This window comes from Pleurodeles waltl, chromosome 11 (genome assembly GCF_031143425.1).
Source record: "Pleurodeles waltl isolate 20211129_DDA chromosome 11, aPleWal1.hap1.20221129, whole genome shotgun sequence".
In the NCBI taxonomy this organism is placed as follows: domain Eukaryota; kingdom Metazoa; phylum Chordata; class Amphibia; order Caudata; family Salamandridae; genus Pleurodeles; species Pleurodeles waltl.
Genome location: NC_090450.1, coordinates 320,134,548 through 320,153,395, shown reverse-complemented (window position 1 = coordinate 320,153,395; position 18,848 = coordinate 320,134,548).

Genomic DNA, 18,848 nt, shown 5'->3' with positions numbered 1-18,848 from the left:
AACTTTAACTCTGTAGCTTAATGGCTAAATGATTGAGGCTGATCTCTGAGATGCTGTTTCTTATATGGTTTAAAAAGCTTAGAGTCCCCGTGTCTAAACCATTCCCTTTCATTACCCTTTCGCTGACGAAGACAAGACAGGTGTCTAACTGACAAAGAGAATCGCAGCCTGCCCATCCATATAGAGGCGAGGTACAACAAAATGCTATTGCCTTCATTATGGATTTGTTCTTTGTTTCTGTGTACCAACCACTATTTTTATAGAGTCATAGTTAGATATTTTTCCAAATTAACTTTGACTAAATTGTTTTTGCATGGAGCCCAAACATGCTATTCTAATCAGAAGGTTAACTAGGGAGACACCAAAAAGGCTAACAAAATATTAACAAAGAGTGGATATTGTTCATTTGCTGAATCTAGATGTATGTAATTTCTAATGTGCAGCTATTCTTGTTATTGATTTGTACAGTGATTGTAGAATGTCTGATAGGCAATGCTCTAGCTAAATTGAGATTCTTGTCGTATTTCAATAAACAAAGAAATTACACAACTCTGATGGCAATATAGTATATGATTATATCAAATAAAAATAATAGTATAGTTCTGTAACTGAAACCACACTCAACTCAGCTCTTACAAACAGCATCTTTTATAATCTTGGTCCACAAAGGAAACTTCTGGTCTCTTATCATATTCCCAATTAGCACAGTAGCTCGATATTTTGTTATTCTATTCGTCCTCGGTACAAGCAATAATTCTCTAAAAAGCATCTGACTACTTGTCACTAAAATGCAGCTGTGGCGTATATAATATATGTATGCATCCTCTAACGAGCACAGTGTCTTTTGATCTGACCGTTTGAACTCTGTGAGTGTATCCTCCCTACGCTACTTCCATGCTCTGAAGTTTTACGGCCTGTCCTCCTCCCCCTACCAACCTTGACGCACACAAACATCTTGTTTCTCCCTTTCAGGTCTGCCATGATTTATACCTCCTTCTAACACTTGTATCATAAAGTGATTCACGCTCTTCTGTGTGTGACCTTCTAAATTATCTACGGTGTGAGAGGCCCGTCTGTAACTGCTTTGCCCTGCACCTGGCCTTCCCCTCCGTTCTCCTGTCTGTTCCTGTACTCCATTCTAACATAGTACCCAGGTTTAGGCCTGTACTTGTCTCGCATAGTGTACACTTCTGCACGTTTCCCTCTTAAGCCATGTGTTGACCAGAGTGGGCCTTCTTTCTTTTTCTTGAGGCCTATTACATTCCCCACTCTAGTTGAATTTTCAACTACTCGTTCACCTTTCCTGTCCAATGTACCTATCTCAGTGTATGCATTCTGCTTCTCCTTCCACACTTTACTAACTAATCTACTAGTAAACATCCCTCCTAACTTCTGACTACTGGACTTACAACACCCTACAATAATCTGAACAAGACAATACATTAAAAGGATCACCACAAGGATTAGAAGAAGTCCTGTAAGCAATTCTGCTAACCAGGATGGCATCCACAAAAGCAACCCTGGAAACCACTCGTCAGGGGCACCCCCTACTTCCACCATTCTCTTCTGCAAATTATGCAAAGTCTGTATGGCCTCTGTTATTGTTGCATTGTCCGCATCGTTAGCTGGCACATACGTACAGCAGGCCATACCGATCTTGGCACAAACCCCTCCTTCCATAGCCGTCATCAAGTCTAACACATACCTATGTTGCATAAGCATTATTCGCACTGCCTGCAGTGCATTGAAGCCATCTTCCAGGGCATTGATGGCTTTCATCAGTTCCCATTGTGTTATTTGCAACAAATGAGCAGTGGATTTCGCTTGGATGTATGGGAGGATGCTTCCAAAAAACAACTGGGCATCATTGAACAACCGATACTCCTGCAGAATTTCTGCCCAAGTTCCAGTGCCAAAATACTCGCCAGCTCTTCTCCTCCTCCGTTGATGATGTAACAAGGACGTTGGACGGCTCATGGGATGGTCGTGAGGTTCAAAATGTCCACTCCTCGAATCACCAACAAGGGGGTGTGCAAAATGACTAAGGAACAGAGACCTTTCCATCCTCCAGAAAGTCGCGTATATAGCCATTCTCCACACTGCCAATAGTAGCCTATCAGTCTGGAGGTGCCCCATTGCATGTCAGCATTATACAGTGTGGTGATGCAATTGATATTCTTCCCTCCAGAGACTGTTCCGTTTCCCCTGAAACATAAGGAAAAGACATTGGGTGTTGGCCCACTCGAATAGTTGAAGGTGCCTCTACCCAGGTTAGGCTCTGTATATTCTTATCCCATATAGCCTGACAGTTCTGTTGTGTGTTAGTGTTGTTTTTGCTCCTTCTTCATAAGGAGAGAGCTCTGCATGCAAATGTTGTGCCATGGTGCCATTGACCATGGACGTAAACTGAGCCATTTACCCGATATATGGCCTCTCCTAACAATCATAGGGTCTAGGTGTGGCTGAGTAGTCCTTACACAAAAGAGTAGGTCATGTTACCCCTGGGAATCTCTGCTCTAATATTCTAGCCTCCCACCTATCCTCCTTGTACCTTAGACACCTGTCACAGCCATTGCCTCTAGCTTTACTTCTATTTGTTTATGGTCAGTCAAGACATCAGTTATGTCAGCTAACTCTTCCTCATACTGTGTGATGTTTACTAAAAATGTTCCCTGTTGTACCTGTGAAGGTTGCATCCGTGCTCTCATTCTACACAGGAAAAGATGTAAAAGACACTTTGTGACATTTGGAGGTACTTCTTTAGATGAATGTAATCTGTCTGAATCACTGGCATGTGGAATTAAGGAGCATACCAGGCAAGGCTTGTTAGTACTTTGCCTGCCTACTTCTGTCATATGCTGATACCACATATTATCTAAAAAGCTAGCATGAATATTATGAGATGTTTTCTTATGTTCATATGCTTCTCTTTGCAAGCGCACAATATTTGTACATGATACTATACATGAATTAAATACCATTGTAATACCGCTGCAAATATGATAAAAAAAATAAGCAAGAAAACAAAACAGTAATCCATAAATGTCTGCTGGCAGAGCCAATAAGGTACTCCACTCACTATTTAAAAGAAAATCGTGTCACTCCTCTTTCTCTTCGTTCTTCTCTAAATTTTCCTGTACCGATGGCGATGTTTGACACAGAGCAGAGGCCAGTCGAATGTCCGATAGGTGTATCCACAGTTTCCTGCCTGCCATTTTCACAGTGGTGCGGGTGCTCTGGGTGACTGGATAAGACCCCTCCAACTTGCTGTCTTTCCATCGCCGTACAAAATTGCGAATGTACACTTGTTGGCCCACAGGAATTGGACTGATTTGCTGGGCTGCGGTGGTGCACTTCTGCTGTCGTGCCACCTGTTTAGAAAATAACTTAGCAGAATTCAGCAACTGAGACAAATAACAGCTCATTTCGTTCCCCAAAACCTCAGCTGTTTTATGAGCATCTGTCTCTTGTCTTACTATTGTCAAGGGAGTCATGATAGGACACCCTGTCACTATGTGGTGCGGGGTCAAGTGATGAGCACTTCCTGGTTGATTCCTGAGGGCATACAAGGCTAACGGAAGGCAGTGGAGCCAGTTCTTATACAATGTAGCGCACAGTTTGCTTGTTTTGTTTTTCAACAGGCCATTAAAGCACTCCACGATACCATTACTTTGGGGGTGATAGATGGCAATTTATGTTTTATCCCCAGGGAGATGCATATGTGTTGAAAGATGGCATTCACAAAATGTGTCCCATTATCGGAACGGATCGCTTCTGGGATTCCCCACCTAGGTATTACTTCTCATATCAAAAAGTTAGCTGCTGGTTTGGCATCACTATGTACCCAAGGTCCTTGAGAAAGGACAGATCCTTGAGAAAGGACAGACCACTACAATTAGATACCTATAGTTGTTACATCTATCAATCATGTCAACAAAATCTAAATGTAGATTTTTAAATGGACCGGTTGGGTGGGGAATTGTTGACGTAATAACTTTTAGTGTGGGTCGTGGGCTGTATTGTTGGCATACTGCACATTCGGCAATATACATAGTAATCATTTCAGATAGTTGTGGGATACACTAATCTGTCTGTAATGTAGCAAAAAGATATTCTTTGGCCGTGTGTGCGGGGAGATGCAGTTGCTCCAGCGCTGTATACAACAGGGCTTGTGGCATTACAGGTTTCCCCCTATACTTTCCTTCCTATAAATTAAATCTGTTGGTGATTTTCTGCACCATCACTGTTCCCACAGGTCCCTCATGTGGTTGTGCCTGATCTTGCAACTCACAATGATGTAATTGTGCTGTTTCTGTGTACGGGGGTGGTAATTCATCATCATTCTATTGTGACTCATCATCATTTTCAATATGTGCTCTTCTGATTCAATATGATTTGGATATGTTTTGGCTGCCTCCTTGGCTGCCCAGTGTGCCAGAGCATTACCCCTGGAGACAAGGTCTTGCTTGTTTGTATGTGCTGCACATTTTATCACTTTTATCACTGCTACCTTGAATGGTAGAGTTAAAGCCTGTATCAATTTTGCCATAAATCTCTGTGTACCACAGGGGACCCATCTGATTTAAGAAACCCCTCCTTTCTCACTTGTGAATGCTAGAATGTACAGTGGTGGTGGCATATGCTGAATCTGAATAGATGATGAATTCTTAACCCTCAGCATGCTACAGTGCTTCAATAACAGCTACTAGTTCTGCAGCTTGTGCTGAAAAAATGAGAGGGTAGTGGTATATGACTCACTATCTGTAAGGTATCAGATGGTCGCTGCTGTTCGGTTTTAACAACTGCTGCTCCTGAATGTCTAGTTCCTGTTTCCTGATCTATGAAAGAGGATCCACCCACAAAGAGCAGCATGCCCCCAGGGATGGGGTCCTCTCCCACCTTGTTCTCTTCTTCTGGCACATAATTGGCACAGTCATAGACTTAGTCGTCAGTAACTGGGTGTGCAAAGAATGTCACTAGATTAACTGTGTGACATCTGACCACCTGCAAGGATGGTAATTAAAGTATTACTTCGTACCCAGATGCTCTCTGAGTTGTGAAAGTGCTCTTGCCTCTTTGCAAGATAGCAAATACCGCATGCTCTATATACAGTGTTAACGGTGATTCCCATCACTATAGTGGTGCTCTTCTAGACTGCAAATGCTGCTATAGCAAGTGCTTGCTCACATGGTTAGTGACCTTTCATGACAGGCTCTAGTAGCCCACTGTAGTAGGCAATTAGCTTATGTTCCATAGATGTCTTTTGAGTCAGTATTGCAGTCATCATCATTCTGTTATAATGACAAAAGAGGTAGAATTGTTTATTGTAGTCAGGTGTACCTAACACTGGAGCATTCATGATCGCTTTCTTTAGCTCCAGGATCGCTGTCTTCCCCTCATCTGTCCAATTTATTTTGTTTGCAGTTACATGGGACTCCTTTAATGTAGTGAGAAGTGGTGCTGTCAACATAGCATAATGAAATATCCACTGCGTCACGTCATTACAGAGTCCTAACAATTGCTGCATTTGTTTGGTAGTATTGGGCCTGGGCATGTTTCTAATGCTTTCTACTCGGTCATGTGTCACCTTTCTCCTGTCTTTGGATATTAGTTGCCCTAAATTGTGGATCTCTATCTGCACATATTGTAATTTATTTTTGTATCCTTTGTCTGCAAGCGTGCAGAGGAGGCCAATGGTGTTGTCTTCACATATGTCTTCAGTGGCACTACAAACCAGAATGTCGTCTACATATTGTAAAAGCGTACTCTTGCATTGTATGTTCGCTAAGCCTTTTTTCGCTGTCCGATTAAAAATGCACAGGGACTCGCAAAAGCCTTGTGGGAGCCTCCTGTGGCAATATTGTGTATTTTTAGACGTAAATCCAGTCAAATATTGACTTTCAGGATGTAATGGTACGCTGAAAAACACATTTATCAAATCGATTACAGAGGTGAAAGTGGCATTTTTGAGGATATTTGTCAGTATAACTGATGGATCAGGTACTACTGGAAATTCGGGAATTACTATATTGTTCAGAGAGCGCAAATCCTGAATCATTCTCCACATTCCTCCCTTGGCCTTTTTTATTGGAAAAATCAGCGTATTACATGATGTCAATCTTTCATATCTCAAGTAACGCCTGAATTGTAGGTAAGATACCTTCTTCCGCTTCTTTAGACAAGGGGTACTGATGTATCCTGGGCAATATAACTCCAGGTTTAAATGTAATTCTCACAGGCTCAGCTCCTTTAATCAGTCCCATGTCATGTGGCCTCTTCGTTCATAGTACTTCCAGTATTTTTGCCAAATCTCTCTCTCTAATTGTAGTGTCTTGTGCATGTTTTGGCACTGTCCTGTATGGCAACTGCATTCTAATGGAGATATCCATTTCAAATACGACAGTTCACATCAAGGGCTGTTCACCGAACAGTTCCTCTTCTGAGATATCCCTTAATTTGACCCCGGGGTCCGTGAACACTATTGATGCCAACATTTCCTGCCTCCTGTCGAATGTGATGAGCACCGCATATGTTAGTCTTAGTTTGAGAACTGCTATCTCCAGTACCATCTCTCATTCTGTTATTGGGTCCACGGGTTCACAGGGTCTAAACAATAGTTCTTATGGTAACTACACTGTTTTCCCTTGGAGCAGTGGTGTGTGTGCTATCAGAGCGTATGTACCACACCAAAAAAAGCCTCAGTATCAACTGGTACTGTTCTGACCTTCTGCCTTGATTCCTCATGAGCTATGAGGGACAGTATCCTGCCTGGCATGACACTGGGTCTATAGCACACCATCAATCCATCTTCCAGGATTTTTCTCATTAGATCTCTCCCAAGAAGGTTAACGGGTGACTTTGGGGGAAACAGCTATGGCCGGTCAATTTGTGCGTCACCCACAGTGATGTTTACTGATCTCTTGAAAGGAACCTGTCTGACAGCCTCAGAAAACCCTTGGGTGCCCATTGACTTGCACAAAAGTGGTAGTGTTCCTTCCTTCATGCAAGATTTGGTGGCCCCAGTGTTGATTAAAAACTGGTAGGGACGACCTTCTATGACTACCGTCACAGTGAGTTCCTCTTCTGACCTGTGGGTTACTGATAGTGTTGGACACTTAGGGGGTCATTATGACCCCGGCAGTGAGTGGAAATATGGCGGGAGTAACACCAACAAGCTGGCGGTACATACTGTCACATTATGAGAATGACGGGTTGGCTGCAGCCACTTCTCCACTCATACCGCCATGGCGGTATCAGCTGCCGGGCCGGAGATGTCAATCTCCAGCCCAGCGGCCGGCATAGTACCACCCGAGGCCTTATGAACCTGCCTACCAGCATGGTTTTCGTGACGCATTCACACACACATTCATGCACACACTCAGACACACACACACAACCCCACCCTCCCTCCCTCACCTTCTCCTGTCGGGGGCTCGACTTACCTTGGTCGGGGAGGTCTTCTGGCAGGGAGAGGGAAGGGGCTGTGCTACCACGGGCAGCGCCCCGCCAGCAGAACACCGCCAGGCCGTATCACAGGTCATGATACGGCTGGCGGTGTTCAACTTGCGTGGTGGCGCTGGGAGCCAGCTTATCACCTTCCACCAGTACGATCACTGCCGGATTTCCGCCCTTCTTGTGGCAGAAGTCCAGCAGTGATCATAATTTGGTGGAAGGATGGTAGCCGTGGTGACAGTATTTTGGTGGCCGTCACCGCGGCTGTAGGTGGTTTTTACCGCCATTGTTATAATGAGGGCCATAGTTGTTACCTGTGGGCTTTGTTATTGGACATAGTTAGGTGTCAGTGTGGCTCTGGATACTTGGGGCGGTGCGTAAAAGGGGGTTACCTCCTTGCATCAATACTCCTACTTAAATCTGTGCTTGTCCTCCCATGGTGTTGCTGCCACCCTGGGGCCCATTTTGCGGCAGCGGACCCTGTGGTGCCATTCACTGAGCTTGAGGGGTCTGGGGGTACTCTTGTCTCACATATTGTTGTGGTCCCCATTGCATCTGCGGCAGGCTCGCTGCCTGTCTTTGCAAGGTAGGCCTCCATTGCATGCGCTGATCGATTCTCTTGGTCCTGCATTCTCTTGCAAAATGACCCACCTTGCCACAATAATAACACTGCTGGAGTTTGCCAATGCTTGTTTGAGGATGTTCTCGGCGTTCTAGTGACAGTGTTAATGAAATAGGTTTTGCACTTGCACAGCTTAAGCAAATCACAGATGAATTGTGATGTTTGTGAGGTTTTAGGGAGTTTGCATACTCCAATGAAGTTGTTTAAGGAGTTTGCGTACTCCGAAGTGTGAGAGTAGGGACGTCTTCAAACTTCACATGTGTGTGGCACTTTGTGCTCAAAAATTGTCCACATGGTTGTTAGTATACAGACCCTGTGTGGTCTAAGACTCTGTATTGAATACATATATGAGATACTTGGTTTGCGGTGTAATTTGTTTAATAGGTCAATCAGGCGTGGATGACAAACTCAGAGTGCGTGTTAAAGTGAGTGATAGGTTTTCAATGGAGATTTGGTGAGTCCTGTGTGTACCAGGATAGACCCAGTGATCAGTTGGGAGTGAAATTTGTGGGTCGAATTCTGCTTGTGAGTCAGGAAAACTGAGAAAAAAGGAGTATCTGTCAGGAGCGAAGGCCATAGAGAAAAATCAGTAAGGTTTCCGAAGCAATTGTGTTACCCGCCTGTAATAAACAGACAAATTTGTGTATTGGTTTTACTTAGTGCTCACAATATTTGCATTTCGTTTTGCATGGATCTGAGTTTGGGAGGGCTTTGTCAGCCGCTGCACCTGTGAGTTTGATGTCATTGGAGCTGCGCTGGGATAGGTTGGTTAGTGAGAAGAGTCGCAGACGGATTGGTGGACAACCATGAAGGGTCATTGGTTGAGAAAGAAGGCGAAAAGGATTTTGAGATTGAAAGTCACTTCCTGATTTGATTGAAAGTAGCGTAATTTACAGAGGATGACATTTTTCAAAGCTTTAAAGAGTGCCCTAAGGGGAGATATGTTTATACCAAATACAATAGGAGAAATTAAACTACCAGAAGGTACATCCCCCTAAATTGTGTTTGAAGAATAAGGTGCTGCGCCATGTCTTTGGTTGAAACAATGGTGCAGAGAGACAAAGAGAGATTCAACATTTAATTTGAGAATTTTAGGAAATTTGAGGAGAGTACTATATGATTTGAAACCTCCGACGAGACCTGCACAGTTCGAACCGCTATTTGGGAACTAGTAGACAGACAGCAACAGCAACTGAAGTTTGAGAGGAGAATGAGGAAAGCCGAGAAGCCTTTAGCTGAGGCGAGATGGGTAAGTGAGCAGACATTCTGGAGAACAGAGACTTTACAGGGAATTTAGTACCCAAGAGAGTAGGAACGAGGCTGAAAGAGCACTAGAAAGAGGGATTCCTATCTTTCTGATGACAAAGAGAGAGATCGACTGAGTCTTGAAAATCTTTTATTTGCGATGAAGGCTCAGGTGATGATGAGTTCATTTTGCAGTTACTGAGAAATCGTCCCCCACCATCTGCAGCACATGATAAAGGTTTCAATACCAGTGTAGACCCCACAGCTCCTATACCGACTGAATCCACACAGATCCAGATACAGGTTACCCATAGTGTTCCGAATACTTCGGCAATTCAAAGACCTATGCCGCATATTGACATACTGAGAATTTACCCAGATGTGCCTATTGTAGAGTCTGCAACAAATATAGTGGTTCCGACAGGACAAGTTTACCAGAAGCCGACTTTGATCCAGATAGAGTCCACGCCGATTGCTCCCAATGCAAGCACAGACAATCCCGAGATACACCCCATAACAGGGTCACAGACAGAGATCTCTGCATTTATAAACTAAAATGCAGCAGTAATGTACCTGCAAGAGTCAAATGCGGGATCAAGTTCAGATGCAGTGTCAGTACCGGTTACCATAGGTACAGTCATACCATTGTTTGCCCAGGGAAATAACAGGAACAGTGAGCAGAAAATCCTGAAACCGAGCGTAGAAAGGGAGAGATTCAATGAAAACTCAAGAATGATAACTCCCATGAGACCGATATTTGATGGAACAGGTCCATTCATTGATCTAGGTTCTTTTAGGACTCTTCCAAGTTATCAGGGGAGATTTAAGACATGTTCCAATCCAAGTATGGTGACACCAGAGACCCCAAGCCTAACATTACAGCAAGTGCCAGGTGCAAGTAATAATAACATTTCATTACAACACCTCAACAGCTAACTGAGTGGTTGGAGAAGCTGAGTAGCACCCAAGGTGATTCCAGCAGAGGAAGTGCCCTGAATTTGACTAGGCTTAGACTAGAAGCAGAAGATTTGATTGAAGGAATGATAGGGTTAGACAGAGTTGACTCATACAGAGAAGATGAGCTACATTACTTGTGCAAACTGATTACCAACTGTTGGAAATGGCCCTTTGTGCAGGGTCATCCCCAGTCTTTTTGCCTCCAGCCTTCTATTTTTTCTGACCTGTTGCTGTTGGCTTTTGAACTCTAAGCACTTTACCACTGCTAACTAGTGCTAAAGTGCATATGCTCTCTGTGTAAAATTGTATGTGATTGGTTTATCCATGATTGGCATATTTGATTTAATAGTAAGTCCCTAGTAAAGTGCACTAGAGGTGCCAGGACCTGTAAATCAAATGCTACTAGTGGGCCTGCAGCACTGGTTGTGCCACCCACATAAGTAGCTCTGTAATCATGTCTCAGACCTGCCACTGCAGTGTCTGTGAGTGCAGTTTTTAACTGTACATTCGACTTGGCAAGTGTACCTGCTTGCCAGGCCTAAACCTTCCCTTTTCTTACATGTCAGATACCCCTAAGGTAGGTCCTAGGTAGCCACAAGGGCAGGGTGCAGTGTATGGTTAAGTTAGGACATATAGGGGCTCATTCTGAGCCCGGTGGACACCGCCGAAAGACCGCACCGCGGTCAATAGACCGCGGGGGTCATTTTGACTTTCCCGCTGGGCCGGCGGGCGATCGCCAGAAGATCGCCCGCCGGCCCAGCGGGAAAGCCCCTGCAACGAGGAAGCCGGCTCCGAATGGAGCCGGCGGAGTTGCAGGGGTGCGACGGGTGCAGTAGCACCGTCGCGATTTTCACTGTCTGCATAGCAGACAGTGAAAATCTTTGTGGGGCCCTGTTAGGGGGCCCCTGCACTGCCCATGCCAGTGGCATGGGCAGTGCAGGGTCCCCCAGGGGACCCACGACACCCGTTCCCGCCATCCTGTTCCTGGCGGGTTTTACCGCCAGGAGCAGGATGGCGGGAAGGGGGTCGGAATCCCCATGGCGGTGCTGCTGGATTCTCTGGCCCAGGGGAAATCCGGCGGTAAACTGCCGGATCCCCTTTTCTGACCGCGGCTTTACCGCCGTGGTCAGAATGGGCACTGAAGCACCGCCAGCCTGTTGGCGGTGCTTCCGTTGCCCGTGACCCTGGCGTTTTAGGACCGCCAGGGTCAGAATGAGGGCCATAGTGATGTGTTTTATATGTCCTGACAGTGAAATATTGCTAAATTCGTTTTTCACTGTTGCAAGGCCTGTCCCTCTCATAGGTTAATATGGGGGCTACCTTTAAATCTGATTAAAGTGTAGATTCCCTTTGGGAGCGGATGGACATGTGGAGATTGGGGTCTCTGAGCTCACAATTTAAAAATACATCAATTAGTAAAGTTGATTTTGAGATTGTGTGTTTGAAAATGCCACTTTTAGAAAGTGAGCATTTTCTTGCTTATACCATTTCTGTGACTCTGCCTGTTTGTGGATTCCCTGTCTGGGTCAGTTTGACAGTTGGGCTGGTTGCACCTAACACTAGACAGTGACACAAAAGGAGCTGGGGTGTAGTCTGCATTTCCTTATGAGCCATCTGTGCTAGGAGGGAGGGGAGGAGTGGTCACTCACACCTGAAAGGGCCGTGCTTGCCCTCACACAATGCAGTCTCCGACCCCCTAGTGAGTGTCTGGGGCCTGGCCTGGGCAAGGCAGGATTTCACATTCAAAAGAGACTTTACTTTGAAGTAGGCCTACTTCAAAGGGGAAATTGGGTATAAGAAGGGCACCCAAAACCACGGATTTGAGAAACACTTCTGGAACCAAGTGGAACCTCTGCCTGGAGAAGAGCTGAATAGCTGAGGAAGAAGAGCTACCCTGCCTGTGACTGTGCTTTGTGGAGCTAACATGAGTTGCTGCTTCTGCCAGAGTAAGAGGCCAAAGACTGGACTTTGTGTGCCTTCCATCCTGAGAAGAAATCTCCAAGGGCTTGATCTAGAGCTTGCCTCCTGTTGTTTGAAGTCTCAGGGACAGCAAAGACTTCTCTCTGCCAGCACCCGGAGTCTCTGGAGAGACTCCTACTCTAACCTGTGGTGCCCATTCAGTTCCTGGGACCCTGAAAGGAGAAGCTAGCAGCCTAAAGACAAGAAAATCCACGCACAGAGTGCCGTGCAGGGAAAAGATTGCCACGACTCCGATCTGCGGCTGAAAAAAGGACACGCCGCCGGCTCCGCAGCTGAGAAAACGACACTCGCAGGAAACGCAACCAAAGAATCGACGCACGGAGCAGGAGATGCGACGCGCAGCTTCGCTGACGGAGGCTGGGAGATCACAACCTGTGCTGCGGGGATTTCGGATCATCATGCGGCTGGATTTGTGACTCACGTACTGCCGTGCGGAGTTATTTTTGATGCACACCCGCCCATGCAGGGTTATTTTTGATGCGCACCAGGTACATTTTCATGCTAGCAACACTAGTGTGTGTTTAAAACTACTTAAAGACTCTTTTTGCATTTTTATTGATAACTTGACTTGTGTATGGTGGATGTTTGTCGTTTTGGTCTTGTTTTGTTTAGATAAATATTTCCTATTTTCCTAAACCTGTTTTGTGTCATTTTGTAGCGTTTTCATTAAGTTACTGTGTGTGTTGGTACAAATACTTTACACCTAGCACTCTGAAGTTAAGCTTACTGCTCTGCCAAGCTACCAAGGGGGTAAGCAGGGGTTAGCTGAGGGTGATTCTCTTTTACCCTGACTAGAGTGAGGGTCCTTGCTTGAACAGGGTGTAACCTGACTGTCAACCAAAGACCCCATTTCTAACACCAACAAAGCAGGAATAATACATCAGAAATTGGCAGACTTGGCAGAAAAGTATGACGTAGAAATTGAGAAAACAAAGCACTTATAGAGGAGTTACAGGTTAGAGTATGACTCAAAGTACTTTGAGAACATGAGGATACCGGGAATGAAAATTCACACTAGAGAACTGGTTCAGAGTATTCAAACATTGGGAGCCTTAGACATGTGGAAAGGCAGGTGGGTGAAGAAAAGAAACAGGAGGAAAAGGAATTCTGGGAACCTTACTGTAAGTGTTCAATAGACTGAAGACCCAGTAAAAATATTACCTATGAGAGAAATTCCAGGAGGAAATTTTGTCCATGTCCTTTGGAGCAGAAGTGTCATTCACAAATGATTCCCCCAGGTTTAGAGAGAAGCCAGTGGAGTGGTACCAGCAGATAGATAGGTTTGTGAACGTTGCAAAATGCCTGTGGGAAGATTTGAATATCCTGTTAGAAATATTGTTTCCAGCAGATTTATGGATCGAGTGCAAGAGGAGTGTAAATTGGCCGACAAGAGAACCTCAGAGAGATCCAGTAACAGGTGCACCATCTCCTGATGTGATGAAATATTACTATAAGGTGATAGAATTATTGAAAACGAAAATTTCGCCCAAGAATATTGATTAGCAGAGAATAGACAGGACAGCTCAGGAAGGCAAGGAGTCAATACATGCATACTATGAGAGACTGTTGCAGGCATTGAAACATTACAGTGGGACAGAGACAATTGAGCTGAAAGACATAATTCATTTTGTGTTCAGATTTGTTGAAGGATTGAGACCTGAAACTAGCCAGATGATTAAGATTCATTTGATTTGTTGGCAAGCAAAGCCGATTGTAAAGTATTGCAGTGTGCCAAGTACTGTAGTGATGAGATTTAGTTGAAGCAGAGAAAGTTGAAGGAGAAGGCAATTGTGATGCAGATTAAAGTGGCACAATCAGGTATGCAGGGAAGTTGTCCACAACAGCAGCAGCAAGTAAACATGTGGTTGGAGAACCAGGCGAAAAGCAGAGGTCTTAGTGGAATTGGAAACATGAACTGTGGTCCTGATTTGAATACAGTTGTTATTCAAAATGGTGTGCAAAAAATGAAGAGAATGTGGCCGTGTCACGCTTGCGGAGGCCTCGGACATTGGAAGAGGGGGTGTCCAATGTTAGGTCAGGAAGGTGTTGTTCAGCAAACAAATGAAATAAATTATTTCCCAAACATGAGAGGACCAAGAATGAGAGGTCAAAATCCAAATTTCCAAAATAATGTGAAACCGATGCAAAAGTTTAAGCTCGTGCAACAAGTGCAAATGCCACGCTTGCAGAGGCCCCAGTCACAGCAAATGCAGCCTCAAGTACAAATGATACCTGGGTAACAAATTCAAATACATCAAGCCCCAATGGAACAGCAGCAGGTGATGCTTCCTCAGCAGGTCACGAGTCAAAGGTTTAACCAGAGTAATAACACTGTATACCAATTTCCACTCCACAGTGAGGATGAAGTGAATGATGATTGGGTGAGCGAGGCATTCAGATAAAGAGGAATGCGATTTGGCAGCTTCATTAGAAGGAGATCAGAAAGGTTCATATGTGAAGGGAAAATTGATGGGTCACAAAGTCTCATTCTTAGTTTGCACAGGAGCTACACGCTCAACAGTGAGAACTGCAGAAGTTTCTAACTTGACACTTTCAGCAAAAATAGTGCAGATCGTAGGAGTTGTCAATCCGTATTTGACCAATCCAATTAAGGAACCAGTCCAGGTTTTAATCGGAAATTTTGAAGGGTTACACAAATTTGCAGTTTGTGATTCAAGTCCAGTGTCCTTGTTGCGGAGATATTTGCTGTGCAAGACGAGCTGTTTGATTACTTGCTCAAATGATGGAATTACCATTCAGACAAATAGTGGTGATAAAGATGACTTGCCTGTAGAAACAGATTGTGACACAGTGAATGAAGAGTACTCTTTGATCAGTTTCTTTCCAGTTTTCCCAGTGAGAGATCTTCCTTCTGACTTACAGGGAACAGTTTAAATGAAAGTGTGGGATGTTGCAGGACAAGACATTGGTCTAAATAAAGGTGTTGTGCCATTTAAAGTTCCGGTGAAGCGAAAAGTGATTTTTCCACAGATACCCCAATACCACATGAATCAGGACACAGTTGAGGGGATTGCTCCCATAATTGCATAATTTGTAAACCAAGGTTTTCTAAATACTTGCTAAGCAGCCCATGTAACTCACCGATAAAGGGATTGCGAAAGCCATCTGGGAAGTTTCAGATTGTTCAGGATTTGAGGAAAGTAAATGACATTGTGATTAAATGTTGTTCAGTGGTGCCCAATCCAGCAGTGATATTGTTTCAGATCCTGTGTGATTCTGAATGGTTTACCATAGTGGACCTGTCACAAGTATTCTTTTCTGTATCTCTTCATGAGGGCAGTCAATTTCTCTTTGGTTTTACATTTTTGGATCAAGTTTATTGTTGCTGCAGAATTCCTCAAGGGTTTTCAGAGTCACCATCCATTTTCAGCCAGATCCTGAAAAAGAACCTGGAGTCACTGAAAATGCCTTTCCAATCGACTTCAGTCCAGTACATTGATGACTTATTGGTTGCATCAAAGACAAGCAAAGCATGCAAGTATGATACTATTGCCTTTTTGAATTACTTAGGCAAGAACGGACATAATGGCCCTCATTATGACATTGGCAGTGACTGCTAAAGTGGCGGTAATTGCTGCCAAATTATGACCATGGCGGTGATAACTCCCATAGACAGCCAGTGTACCACACCAACAGCCAGGGTGTTCACACCACTGACCACGGCAGTAGCCATCAACAGCCAGGCACAAAAGACAAGGTACCGCCCAACATATTATGACATAGCACACCGCCACGATTTCCGGGGCGGTATGAACGCCATCAAAAGCTTGCCAGAAACACATCACAGAAGACCAAAGACTCACCACCAGAGGCACAGAGAAGTCCAACGCCGCTATTGAACCGAAACTGCATCTTGCTGATGCTCTTCTATGCCATACTCCACCTGGAACACCAACGCCGACGAAGACAACAACGGTGAGTACAGCCGCCTAGCACACAAGGAAGGAAGGGGGGCAGGAAAAGGAGACTGACACACAACACACACCATTCACACATACACCATACACATACAACCAGCTGCAGACGTAAACCAATGGCACACGACGCACGGCATAATAATACAATGGCTACAGTTCGGCAGCACTGACATTGTAATAGCAAGGCAACCCCCACCATATGAACCAATTTTAGAACAACGATACATGTAAAATTGTCGAGAAAGGGCCAATGCCCAGTCCAGAGTACATAAGGCCCACATGGCTACAGGGCACAGTCCAAGCCCCAACTTGATCCTGTTGGGTGTTTGAGTGCCTGCGTTTGTGTTTTTTAGGAAGGAGGGGGCAGACAGTGTCAGGGAGACCGGATCCTCTGAGTTTGCGCCTGTTCCCAATATGTCCACCTCCTGGCAGCTCCAAACTCTACTTACTATTATAGCACACAGTTAAAGAATGGCCAAGCGGGGGATGGGGTTTTAGGTTGGGAACAGCAGGGAAGGAGACCTGTGGAAGCAAGAGTTAAGAACACAATAACAAGATTATGCACATTGACTTTCATAAACTTTGCTCCTAATATTTATATACTGATAACATGAATGATCAAGAGCTTCTCTATCACATGACCTATTAGCTCTGGATACCTGGAAAATAAAGAAGGATTATGCAAACTTCCATATGAGCGTTTTTAGAATAACATCATATGTTCTGAACATTGAATAACACTCTGCTGAATCTGGGATTAAAGAATACTATGAACATTGAATAACACTCTGTTGAATCTGGGTTTTAAGAATACTATGAACATTGAATAACACTGTTGAATCTGGGTTTCAAGAATACCATGAACATTGAATAACACTCTGTTGAATCTGGGTTTCAAGAATACCATGAAGATCGAATAACACTCTGTTGAATATGGGTTTCAAGAATACCATTAACATTAAATAACACTCTGTTGAATCTGGGTTCCAAAAATACCATGAACATTGTATAACACTCTGTTGAACCTGGGTTTCAAGAATACCATGAACATTGAATAACACTCTGTTCCTAATTCATACATCAAGATTCTAATGTCATGAAATGATTGCGCACTCTGCCGATCTGTACTTCAAGAATTAAAGGCCAAGAATGAATCGCACACACTGTGCCGGTTCGTACATCAAGATTCAAATGTCATTAAATGATTGCGCACTCGGCCGATCTGTTCTGCAAGAGTTAAATAATATGAAATGATCACGCACTCTGCCGATCTGAGTTGCAAGGTTTAATTGCCAAGAATGAATCGCGCTCACACTGCTGCCGATTCAACCATCAAGGATCAAATGCCAAGATACGATCGCGCACTCTGCCGATCTGAGCTGCAAGGGTTAATTGCCAAGAATGAATTGCGCACACTGCTGCCGATTCGACCATCAAGGCTTAAATACCAAGATATGATCAGGCACCCTGCCGATCTGAACTACAAGTGTTAATTGCGAAGAATGAATAGTGCACACTGCTTCCGATTCAACCATCAAAGTTTAAATGCCAAGACACGATTGCGCACCCTGCCGATCTGAGTTGCAAGGTTTAATTGCCAAGAATGAATCGCACACACCGCTGCCAATTCAACCATCAAGGTTTAAATGCCAAGATACGATCGCGCACTCTGACGATCTGAGCTGCAAGGGTTAATTGCCAAGAATGAATTGCGCACACTGCTTCCGATTCGACCATCAAGGCTTAAATACCAAGATATGATCAGGCACCCTGCCAATCTGAACTGCAAGTGTTAATTGCGAAGAATGAATCGTGCACACTGCTGCCGATTCAACCATCAAAGTTTAAATGCCTAAAGACGATCGCGCACTCTGCCGATCTGAGCTGCAAGGGTTAATTGCCAAGAATGAATCGCACACACTGCTGTCGATTCAACCATCAAGGATCAAATGCCAAGGTACGATCGCGCACTCTGCCGATCTGAGCTGCAAGGGTTAATTGCCAAGAATGAATTGCGCACACTGCTGCCGATTCGACCATCAAGGCTTAAATACCAAGTTACGATCAGGCACCCTGCCAATCTGAACTGCAAGGGTTAATTGCGAAGAATGAATAGTGCACACTGCTTCCGATTCAACCATCAAAGTTTAAATGCCAAGACACGATTGCGCACCCTGCCGATCTGAGTTGCAAGGTTTAATTGCCAAGAATGAATCGCACACACCGCTGCCAATTCAACCATCAAGGTTTAAATGCCAAGATACGATCGCGCACTCTGACGATCTGAGCTGCAAGGGTTAATTGCCAAGAATGAATTGCGCACACTGCTTCCGATTCGACCATCAAGGCTTAAATACCAAGATATGATCAGGCACCCTGCCAATCTGAACTGCAAGTGTTAATTGCGAAGAATGAATCGTGCACACTGCTGCCGATTCAACCATCAAAGTTTAAATGCCTAAAGACGATCGCGCACTCTGCCGATCTGAGCTGCAAGGGTTAATTGCCAAGAATGAATCGCACACACTGCTGTCGATTCAACCATCAAGGATCAAATGCCAAGGTACGATCGCGCACTCTGCCGATCTGAGCTGCACGGGTTAATTGCCAAGAATGAATTGCGCACACTGCTGCCGATTCGACCATCAAGGCTT